The following is a 12,579-nucleotide window of genomic DNA, read 5'->3' as shown; positions in this document are numbered from 1 at the left end:
ATCTATGAAAGAAAAAGGTATTAAAGCTGAAGATGTTAAGAATTTACCTCCTATTAAAGAAATACATTGTCTTAATTTACCTCCTGTTGAAGAAACATATGATCTTAATCCTTTACCTATTGAAGAAACTCATGGTCTTGATAACCCGACACAGGTAGTAAAGGTAAATTCTCTCTATAGATATGATAAAGCTGAAATCCCATTTACTAAGTTTGCTAGCCCATGTTTAGATGAGTTTGATAGATTTATGGCTAAGCAAGAAGGTTCTAATGCTTATTTTGGTAGACAATTAAAATACAATTCAAATATGCTTGAACACTTGGGTGATTATATGGCTAATGTTAAAGGTGAACTTAAACTTATTAGTAAACATGCTTCTATGATTACCACTCAAGTAGAACAAGTAATTAAAGCTCAAAATGATTTGCTCAATGAATTAAATAGTGAGGATAATGATAATGATGTTAGAGTTATGACTAGAAGTGGTAGAATGACTCAGGAACCTTTGTATCCTGAAGGCCATCCTAAAAGAACCGAGCAAGATTCTCAGAGAAATAATATAGATGCACCTAGTTCTTCTAAAAATAAGAAAAAGAAAAATGATAGGACTTTACATGCTTCTAGTGATCCTATTGTTGAAACACCTGAGAATCCAAATGATATTTCTATACCTGATGCAGAAACACAATCTGGTAATGAACCTGAAACTAGTGATAATGATAATGATAATGTTCATAATGATGCTCAACCTAGTAATGATAATGATATAGAAATTAAACCTGCTGTTGATCTTGATAACCCACAATCAAAGAATCAACGTTATGATAAGAAAGACTTTGTTGCTAGGAAACATGGTAAAGAAAGAGAGCCTTGGGTTCAGAAACCCATGCCTTTTCCTCCCAAACCATCCAAAAAAGGATGATGAGGATTTTGAGCGCTTTGCTGAAATGATTAGACCTATCTTTTTGCGTATGCGATTAACCGATATGCTCAAAATGAATCCTTATGCTAAGTACATGAAAGAAATTGTTACAAATAAAAGAAAGATACCGGAAGCTGAAATTTCCACCATGCTTGCTAATTATACTTTTAAGGGTGGAATACCAAAGAAACTTGGAGATCCAAGAGTACCCACTATACCATGCTCCATTAAAAGAAACTATGTTAAAACTGCTTTATGTGATCTTGGAGCCGGTGTTAGTGTTATGCCTCTCTCTTTATATCGTAGACTTGATTTGAATAAGTTGACGCCTACTGAAATATCTTTGCAAATGGCTGATAAATCAACTGCTATACCTGTCGGTATTTGTGAGGATGTGCCTGTTGTAGTTGCAAACGTTACTATTTTAACAGACTTTGTTATTCTTCATATTCTCGAGGACGATAGTATGTCTATTATTCTTGGAAGACCCTTTTTGAATACTGCAGGGGCTGTTATTGATTGCTCTAAAGGCACTGTCACTTTTCATGTTAATGGCAATGAGCATACGGTACACTTTTCGAGGAAACAAGCTCAAGTTCATAGTATCAACTCTATTGGAAAAATTCCATCGATTATATTTGGAGGTTTTGAATTTCCTCTTCCTACTTTCAAGAAGAAATATGATATTGTTATTATTGGGGATGTGCATATCCCCGTTGAGGTAACATAGTGTTATTCGAAATTTCTCCGGTTCCATGTTATTCGGAATGAGTTCGTTAACAAGACTTGATCAACCTTGTTAGTGGATTCCTTTTGATGATCATGAGATGGATGAAACTAGAAGGCACAACCTTCTGTACCCCACTTTTACTTTCTGTTATTTATATTAAATAAAATAAAAACAAATATTTTTCTGTCTGTTATCTGATTATCCGTGCAATATAAAAATACCCCGAAAATAAAAGTTCTCCAAATGCCCTGAAATTTAAATATAATTTTTTCCAGAATATTTGAGAATATTTGGCACTGAAAACATAGCAAGGGGGTCAACCACCTGCCCACGAGGGTGGAGGGCGCGCCTTACCCCCCTGGGCGCGCCCCCTGCCTCGTGGGCCCACGGTGGCCCTCCTCCACTTATCCTTTCACCCATACACTCCTTCTTCCTCCCCCAAACACGAAGAACCAGCTCCAACCCGAGTCCAAGCTCGTTTTGCTGCCATTTTCGATCTCCTTGCTCAAAGCACCTCTCACAAAACTGCTTGGGGAGATTGTTCCTTGGTATGTGACTCCTCCATTGGTCCAATTAGTTTTTGTTCTAGTGCTTTATTCATTGCAAATTTTTGCTGTTTAGGTGACCCTGTTCTTGAGCTTGCATGTCAAATTTATATGGTCAAAAGTAGTTTTGATGCATGATATAGGCTCTAGGCACTTGTAGTAGTAGTTGATATCAATATTATTGAGTTTGGTTTACTTTTATTTTGAAGTTACTAAAAATTTCAGAAATTTTTCAGAGGAAGAAATATGCTTAAGAAAATGTTCCAAGGTGGTTCTTCAAGGAATCAAGGACCCAGTCTTGCAATGCGTGATGCTGATGATGAGCCACCAAGAGATGCTCCAGTGCGTCCTTGTGAATGGCCTTCTGAGAACTTTATGGATCGAGCGGGAATTAAGGAGGAATTTAATGCATATTTGCGTAACGCTGATCTTGTGAGCTTCGAGGAAGGGAAGTGCAGCCAGTATCACAATCTCACTAGTTCCTTTGTGAGGAGGTTTGAATTTTCATCTTCACGTAATTCTCCAACTGTCCTGTTTGATCTTTATGAAAATTCTTACACTATGGACTTAGAGGATTTCACCACTGCTTGCAAACTTCCACAATGGGGTAGTATAAGGGATCCTCACAAATCTGAATTTAGAGATTTTTTTGCTAGTATAACCGTGGGAGAATCTAGAGATATAACACAAGCTACCATAGGGAGCATTCACTTTCCTGCTATACATTATTTTGCTCTCTTCATAGGTAGATGCATTAATGGTAAAGATGAGGCATGTCACATGTCACATGTATTCACATGTGTATCCCTACTTCCCTCTGCGAAGGGCCTATCTATTTACTTTCATGTTGAGTCATCATCTTCTTATTAAAAAGTACCAGTTGGAGAGCACCGCTGTCATTTGCATTCATTACTGTTAGTTTACATTGAGTATGACTTGACTGGATCTCCTTTACCATGAATTTCAATCTCTAGTCAGTCCTTGATCTTTAAATGTGCTCTGCATTTATGTTTTGCGGTCTCAGAAAGGGCTAGCGAGACACCATCTTGTTATATCATATTATGATTGTTTTGAGAAAGTGTTGTCATCCAAGATTTCTTATTATGACTCGCTAGTTGATTATGCATTGATATGAGTAAACTTGAGACCTAAGTGTTATTGTGAATGTGGTTAGTTATAATCTTTGCTGAAAACTTGAATGCTGGCTTTACATATTTACAACAACAAGAGCAAATAGAGTTTGTAAAAGTTTTTTCTTTATCACTTTCAGTTTATGAACTGAATTGCTTGAGGACAAGCAAAGGTTTAAGCTTAGGGGAGTTGATACATCTCCGTCGTATCTACTTCTCCAAACACTTTTGCCCTTGTTTTGGACTCTAGCTTGCATAATTTGAATGGAACTAACCCAGACTGACGTTGTTTTCAGCAGAATTACCATGGTGTTATTTATGTGCAGAAACAAACGTTCTCGGAATGACCTGAAACTTCACGGAGCAAATTTTTGGAAAATATAAAAAATACCTGCAAAAGATGAAGGCCAGGGGGCCCACCACCTGTCCACGAGGGTGGGGGCACGCCTGCCCCCCTAGGGCGCACCCCCTACCTCGTGGGCCCCCTGGTGCCTCTCTGACTCCAACTCCAACTCTATATATTGTATTTCGGGGAGAAAAAAATCAGAGAGAAGGATTCATCGCGTTTTACGATACGGAGCCGCCGCCAAGCCCTTAAACCTCTCGGGAGGGCTGATCTGGAGTCCATTCGGGGCTCCGGAGAGGGGAATCCGTCGCCATCATCATCAACCATCCTCCATCACCAATTTCATGATGCTCACCGCCGTGCGTGAGTAATTCCATCGTAGGCTTGCTGGACGGTGATGGGTTGGATGAGATTTATCATGTAATTGAGTTAGTTTTGTTAGGGTTTGATCTCTAGTATGCATTATGTTCTGAGATTGATGTTGCTATGACTTTGCTATGCTTCATGCTTGTCACTAGGGCCCGAGTGCCATGATTTCAGATCTGAACCTATTATGTTTTCATCAATATATGAGAGTTCTTGATCCTATCTTGCAAGTCTATAGTCACCTATTATGTGTTATGATCCGTTAACCCCGAAGTGACAATAATCAGGATACTTACCGGTGATGACCGTAGTTTGAGGAGTTCATGTATTCACTATGTGTTAATGCTTTGTTCCGGTACTCTATTAAAAGGAGGCCTTAATATCCCTTAGTTTCCGTAAGGACCCCGCTGCCACGGGAGGGTAGGACAAAAGATGTCATGCAAGTTCTTTTCCATAATCACGTATGACTATATTCAGAATACATACCTACATTACATTGATGAACTGGAGCTAGTTCTGTGTCACCCTAGGTTATGACTGTTACATGATGAACCACATCCGTCATAATTCTCTATCACCGATCCGTTGCCTATGAGCTTTCCATATATTTTTCTTCACTTATTTACTTTTACGTTGCTATTGCTATCATCACTACAAAATACCAAAAACATTACTTTTACTACGGTTACCTTTTTCTACCGTTACCACTACTATCATATTACCTTGCTACTAAACACTTTGCTGCAGATATTAATGTTACATGTGTGGTTGAATTGACAACTCAGCTACTAATACTTGAGAATATTCTTTGGCTCTCCTTGTGTCGAATCAATAAACTTGAGTTCAATACTCTACCCTCGAAAACTGTTGCGATCCCCTATACCTGTGGGTTATCAATCACCTCCCGAAGTGATCACGGCCCAGTAGTATAGCATGGCAGACGGACAAGAGTGTAGGGTCACTAATGGAATGCTAGCATCCTATACTAAGCATTTAGGATAATAGGTAAAGGTATCTCCAATTGTAGCAACAATGACAGGCTATGCAACAGAATAGGATTAACCAAAAGTAGTAACATGCTTTATTACTCTAATGCAAGCAGTACAGAGAAGGAATATGCGATATCGGGTTGATCAAGGGGGGGGGGGGCTTGCCTGGGTGCTCTGGCAAGGAGGGGTCGTCGTCGATGTAGTCGATCACGGGGGTATCGGCAGCGTCTCGGGGTTTATCGGAAAGAAGTAACAGAGGGGGAACTCAATAAATAATAAAGCAATCAAAGCAACACAAAGCATATCAAGGCAATACGCGGTGCTAGGGGTGACCTAACGCGGTACTAGGTGCTGCTGGCAAGGGGGAAACATCCGGGAAAGTATCCCCGGTGTTTGGCGTTTTCGGACAGACAGACCAGAGCGGGACGGTTGCAGGTTTGCTCTCCTAGGGACGTGTGGCACACGAACTGACTGCGTATTCGGATTCATCTCATCGTTCTAAGCAACTTTCATATACAAAGTATTTTCATCCGAGTTACGGATTATTTTATATTAATTTTCAAAATTTTAATTCATTTTCTAAATTATTTTAATTCAAAAAATAAATAGTTAAATGCTATGGGTACAGATAAGTGTACCCTGAGGTGTACACATGGGGCTAACTGGTGGGGACAGGGGGCTGAGTCAGCAGTCAAAGTTTGACCGTTGACTGGTCAACCGGACCAGTAGGTCCCACATGTCATTAACCAGTTATTTAACAGATTGTTTAAATAGGTTATTTAGGTGGGGTGGGACCCAGAGGCCAGTGAGACATTTTAGTTAACTAATTTTAGTTTGAACCAAATTCCTAATTAGTGCATGGGGGTCCCACAGTCCGTGGCTAGGGGGGGTTAGCTGCTAACTAAAAGGCAGGCCCCAGCAGGGGATTTTGCATGTGCGCTCGGGCAGAGGGCGCCGGCCGCGGCGGCAATTGTCTAGCAGGCAGCAGCCGGGGCAGGCGGGCTTCACGCACGACGGACAGGGGCGAGCGGGGACGACACGTAGGAGCGAGCGGTGGCCACGGCGGACACGAGCGGGGGTGGGGGCGGAGCATCGTCAGCAGGGCAGCGGGCGACTACGGAAGCGGCACGGCAGGTGTGGCCAGGAACCGGCGGGGGATGGGAGGGAACGCGCGGGCGGCGCGATTGGGAAGCACGCCGGCGGGCCGCGGTGCAGCAGCTGCAGTACGCAGGCAGCAGCGGTACAGCGAGCGCGGGCAAATGGGGCATGGGCGTCAGCGGGGGAGGGCACGACGCGGCAATGGGTCCAGTGGAGGACGACGTCGCAAGAGGGAGAGGAGGCAGGGTTGCGGTGAGCGCGATGCTGGCGCACGTAAGGGGCAGAGATCTAGGGCGCGCGAGCGCAAGCAGGAGCAGAGCTCCGGGCGCATGGTGGAACAGCGGCGTACGACCACGAATTCGAAGGGGGCAAGCTGGGGGATGGAGGAGGAGCTCACTTTGAGCATGTAGATGAACAAGGTGGGCTCGGGGAGGCTCCGGCCAGGCGAATCGTAGACGAGTGCTGCAGTGCCCGAGGATGATGACGACGGCGATCCAGCGATGCGACATGGATGGGCTCGATCTGGTCCTTGTAGACGAAGCAGGGAGCAGCGGAGGTTCTTCTGGACGTGCTAAGTCGACATGGGGTCGAGGTTGGTCATGGCTGCGAGGTGCTCCATGGCCACAACAGCGTTCAAGCCCGATCCCGATTGGATTAGGGGAGAGGGAGAGTGGGGGCGCGGGGAGTGGGGGCGCGGGGAGTGGGGTGTCGGTGCCTAGGGTTTTGGCACCAGGGGGTTAAGGGAGTGGGGATGGGCCGGCCTGGCATGTGGCTGGACCGAGGCCCGGTGGGAGGGGGGCCTTTTGGCCTTTTATTTATTATGTTTTATGTTTTTACTGTTTCTTTTCTATTTTCTTTTATTTCTTAATAGTTTAAAGTTTTACCAAAAGAACCCATAACTATAATAGATTTACAATTCCAACTACTGCCACACAAAGTTTTATACCTGAACAAAATAGTTTAGTATTTTATAAAATCAAAAAGGCATTTATTTAATTGTTTTACCTACTATTTTAATTACTTAAATGCATTTAAATCTTTTATAAAAATGTGGTTTCTCCATCATAATTACCTATGAATTATTTGTCACAACCCGAACAATTTAATTTTAATATTTGAAAACTTTTGTTATTAGCCTTTGTTTTAAATTTGAATTTGAATCGGTTTTGAATCAACGTGAGTTTAAATACAGTAACCGACGTGACATGGCATCATTAGTAGAGGTTCACTGTAGTTTCATTATCCGGGCGTTACAAGCTGACCGTGTCATATGCCTCGTGAATGTCTATTTTCACGAAGACTGCCTTAATGTGTTTGGAGTGCACCTCATGGAGAGATTCGTGAAAAACTAGGACTCTGTCAAGGATATAGCGGCCCTGGATGAATGCTGACTGATCCGGGTGAGTGATCCGGTCCGCTAATTGAGCCACCCTATTGGCGTACCCCTTCGCGATGATGCGGAAGATGACGTTAATCACCGTGTGTCGGTGTCAAAATCGGCGGATCTCGGGTAGGGGGTCCCGAACTGTGCGTCTAAGGTTGATGGTAACAGGAGACAGGGGACACAAAGTTTTACCCAAGTTCGGGCCCTCTTAATGGAGGTAATAGCCTACGTCCTGCTTGATTGATATTGATGAATATGAGTATTACAAGAGTTGATATACCACGAGATCGTAATGGCTAAACCCTAGAAGTCTAGCCTGTATGACTAAGGTATTGCGTATATCCAATCTAGACTACACCCTCCAGTTTATATAGACACTGGGGGGATCTAGGGTTACATAGAGTCGGTTACATAAGAGGGAATCTTCATAGTTGTTCGCCAAGCTTGCCTTCCACGTCAAGGAGAGTCCTATCCGAACACAGGTACAGTCTTCGGTCTTCATATCTTCACAACCCATCAGTCCGACCCATAGATAACCGGCCGGACGCCTGAGGACCCCTTAGTCCAGGACTCCCTCAGTAGCCCCTGAACCTGGCTTCAATGACAAGGTATCCGACACGTAGTGCTGTCTTCAGCATTGCAAGGCGGGTTCCTCCTTCAGAACTCCCGAATAGTCTCTAGACAAACTGATCGTGTCCGGACCTGTAACACACACCGCACACAACCGCAGAGAGAATATAATAACACATAAGTCCAATCTGCTGACAACTTTAGTAATGCAACGTCACGCCTCTCCGTTCATAATTTCGAACCGTTTTTTGCCCCTTGTTTTGAGACGCGGTTGTCTTTGGCACGTCTTGTCAAAGAAGAGATCGTGTCCCCTTATTACGGGATTCTCATTAATACGAGCATGGGTAACCCAACCATCCTACGAGAAAGATTCCTTAGGAATAGGCAGGTTCTTAGGCTTAGGAGGAGGCGTTCAATACCGGAGGCCTTTATAAAGGAACCAAGGGTCGTGTTTTTACGCCAAACTTCTCCTCAGCCTTCCCAACCCCGAGTTCCAGCACCCAAGGTTCGACTCCATTGCTTTCAACCTTCCCATCATGTCTGGATCCAGCTCCCAAGGCCGACGGGTGGCTTCCTCCATTACAGAGGAGGATATCACAAAGCTTCGGGCAGCCAGATATCTGACCAGAGATATCCACCACCGGCTTCCTGCTCAAGGACAAGTTATTTTGACCCCCAGATCCGGCGAGAGGGTTGTGTTCATCCCCCACTTCCTCTGGGGGTTAGGATTTGCTCTTCACCCCTACGTCCGGGGGCTAATGTTTTAGTACGGACTGGATTTTCACGACCTTCCCCCGGACTCGATTCTCCATGTCTCGGTGTTTATCATTATATGTGAGGCCTTCCTTCGAATCCCCCCACACTTCGGATTATGTCTCAAGACCTTTAGTGTTAAACCGAAGATAGTCGACGGGGAATAGGCGGAGTGCGGCGGTGCTACAATCAACCAACTCGCCAACACTCCCGGGCCAAAAGGTTCTTTTACCGAGACTTCCAAAACTAGTGGCAACGGGAGTGGTTTTACATTACAGAGCCCCGCAGTACTAAGTGGGTTGCTGTACCCATCTTCCGTCCTGGCCCACTATCACAGCTTGCATCATGGGTCAACAAGGGACTGGACTGGGGATCGAATGATGAAGTGCAGACTTTACAAAGCCGCATCCGAACCCTCCTCGAGAGAGGCATCAATCTTGTCGGCGTGATCCAAGTGATGTTAGTCCGCCGAATCCTGCCCTGCCAGCGCAGGTCTCGCTGCATGTGGGAGTTCAATCCAGAAGGTCCACGAATCCTCCAACACCTTTTCGGCACCACACACGATGGGATATGGAAGTTATTTCTCGGGAAGCGGAAACATTGGCCGGACACTGCCGAGGACGCCGGCCTTAACTACAATCTTCCGGATACTCCGGTAAGCACTTGGATTTTGAATACTTTTGTAATTCTGCATACTGCATTATGGTACTGAGCAAGCTATCTTCTTCCAGGGCTGGACAAATAAAGCGGAACTGATTATGTGTTCGGCCCCTCTGCCCGAGGGCCCAACGAATCTTGTTCTAACCCGGATGCTGGCCCCGAAACCGTACCCGATGCCTGTGAAGGAGGGCGAGACGGAGAGCGAGAAGACCAAAGACAGCCCCAATTCCCAAGGAATACCAGACTTTGTGTCCGGAGAAATCAAAATCCCCTTATCTGAAGACAAAAGAGAAGGGGGGGGGCGTCTCCTTCCCTCCTAGGGGGAAGAGGGCTGCCTTCGAAGACTGGGAGGAGCAAGCTCCTAAGAGAGGTAAAATGCCTCTGGAGGGCGGCTCGGACCTGGAGGGCATCAAAGCGCAGTCTCGTGACGAGGACAAGTCTCCGACCAAATCGTAAGTGAACAAGGCTGCTTTAAACATATCCATTCTTTTCTTGTGATGTCTAGAATATATATATATATATATTTGTTTGGAGCTCAGCGCGTAGTCCCCTTCCACAATCCTCTTCCTCGGGGGACCTTCTCCCAGAGATGATGGAAAGCGAGATGCCCCCACCGAACTCTCCGTCCAATAGGGCATGCGACTTTGAAGTGTCGTCACGGAGGGTCTCCGCCGACCAACAAGTGGTGCAAGGGATGATGGAGATGTTACGCGAAGGTGAAACTTCAGCGGCTCAGGGCCCGGGGGACAACAATAAAGACCCCGAACAATCCGGAATGCAGCCGAATACAAATAAACGAATCCCTTTGAAGGGTGACCGTACTCCTGCGGCTGCCTCCGGAGACCCAGAGGCGTCGGATATCTTGACGAACATGCTGCGACAGGTGTCCGTTTCAGAGGAACATCATACCATGATGGCTATGGTGGTTGAAAAGATCCTATCCTCGAAGAGCGGATTGAATGAGGCTTTTGCGAGCCTACTGAGAGGCTTCGAGGTTTGTAATGTAGCATGTGCAATTGTGTTTTATTTAGAAAATACACTTGTGTATAGGCAGTAGCCCCTGAGACTAAGGTTGGCTTCCCATGGGAGGTGATCGGAGGATCAAGAGGAAATTTTGGAGGACTAATCTGATTAACTTTGAACACATGCTGCTTCCCCCCTGGCTACTTCCCAGACCGCAGATATTGTCGAACTGCAACGGAAGCTTGATGTGGCGGGGATGACATTACATTGATCAATATGCGGCTTGACGAGTCGCAAGGTATGTATTCGGAGCAGTCTCTGTATGTACATTTTTGTGATATATGCATGACGCTGAAAACTGTACCTGACTACAGATGGTGCTGCCGCCGTTGAAATTCTTCGGGCGGAGATAACCCGGGCCAATGAGCAGGCCCGGAGTAATAATGCGGCTGCCGAGAAGGCATCGGCTGAGTTAGAGTCCGAACGGGTTGTTCGGCCTCAAGACAAGGAGAAGATATCCATGATGGCGCTCGAGCTAAAAAGTGTTGCCAGCCACTGTGAGCTTCTCGAGAAGGAGAAGGAAGCCAAAATGGCTGAAATTGAAAAGGCCTTACGCGAAGCAAGAGAAGCGCAGTCTGAATCCAGAGCGACCCGTGAGGAGATCCGGCAAGCTGGGGAGATTGCGGCTGGTAAGCCATTTTTGCTACAGGCTAAGTTTGGCGATCCGAACTATGCTCAGCTTAACCAATTGTGTAGTTCTCCGAACGAGTTTTTAGACATGTCGAAGAGTTCTTCCGATGTGGCGCAGTATTATCAGGCACGAGGGGGGGGGGGTACGCAACGGAGAAGCTTTTTTGGTCACAATTCGGCGCCTTGAAGCGCCCCCTGTTGCTGAATGAGCAGATGTCCCAGTGGGCTGAGCTTCATAGGATATCCGGTGCTGCTATGAAGAACGTCATAATCTGGTTATGGCCAACTGAGCCTGTTCCGAACAGTTACTTTGTCTTGGTGAAGTGGCTTGTTGACATCGTGCCACATATCGACGCTGTGAAGCGATCGGTGTGCATCAAAGGTGCGCGGATGGCTTTTGCCCGGGTCAAGACATTCTGGGGGAATATGAAGGTCGTCGACCTTGCGGTGAAGAGTCCGCCCAAGGCCAGGGACCGCCACGAACCAGAGCATTATTTTGAAGACGTCCTAGTAGCCGCCCGCTTAATAGAGGGTCAATGCTCGAAAGACATAATGTTCAAGTGAGGTGTATAAGAATTGCACGAGACAATTTTACAGTGAATCTATTTGTATATTTTTCTCAAAAGCTTGTGTTCCTCCTGTGCGGCCGTTTTGATATAATCTGAAAGATTTCCAGTCGTCGGCTTCAGCCCCCTTGTAGGAAGTACATGGGTGTTCGAAAAAGCATATGATCACTCTTGACCCAACATCTTGGTCCGTGAAGGAGGTGTCAATGCGGCGAACCAGGCAACCAGACTATAGGCCGTTAACACTTCCACTTAGCCATAGGAGTTTTATGGTGGGTCTACGACATAGCCCCTAGTATGTATGTGGCTTATTCATATGATGTGCTTACATAATTGACCGGAAAATAGGTCCTTCGTGTGACACGGAGGAATCGTCGCTAGAGACTCCGATAAGTCATCGAGTGGTTGACCAGCTCTCGCCGCATCTTGACAATCAGTTTTCGGCTTTCTCTACTGAGGTGCGTCACCAGGTGAACTGGTAGCACAATCGCAGTAGTTCTCCCTTTACTACCCTAGCCGATAGAGCGGAACGTAGGATAGTAAACATAGGAGTCGGGCAACCCAACTATTGACCCAAGACATGATTCGGAGCTGATGCATATAAGGCCAAACTCGCGACCCCGAAGTATGTTGTGAAAGCTGTTTGGACTTTGTTGGCAACTCATTTGTTCCCGTGCTGAGCCCCTGGCAAGTAAGCCGGGGTATATATGTGAAACAACCATGGGAGGCGTATTTATTTGCGGAAAGACGCGGGTAATTAATTCGGATAGTGTGAACCGGGACCTGAGCTATATGCCAATGAGTAATTTATATATATATATAGGCAGAGGAAAAAGGCATGTTACATGCTCTAAAAAAGAGTGTGGT

The sequence above is a fragment of the Triticum urartu genome, chromosome 7A, assembly GCF_056163025.1.
Source record: "Triticum urartu cultivar PI428250 chromosome 7A, HENAU_Tu73, whole genome shotgun sequence".
Taxonomy (NCBI): domain Eukaryota; kingdom Viridiplantae; phylum Streptophyta; class Magnoliopsida; order Poales; family Poaceae; genus Triticum; species Triticum urartu.
This window is presented reverse-complemented; position numbering follows the sequence as displayed.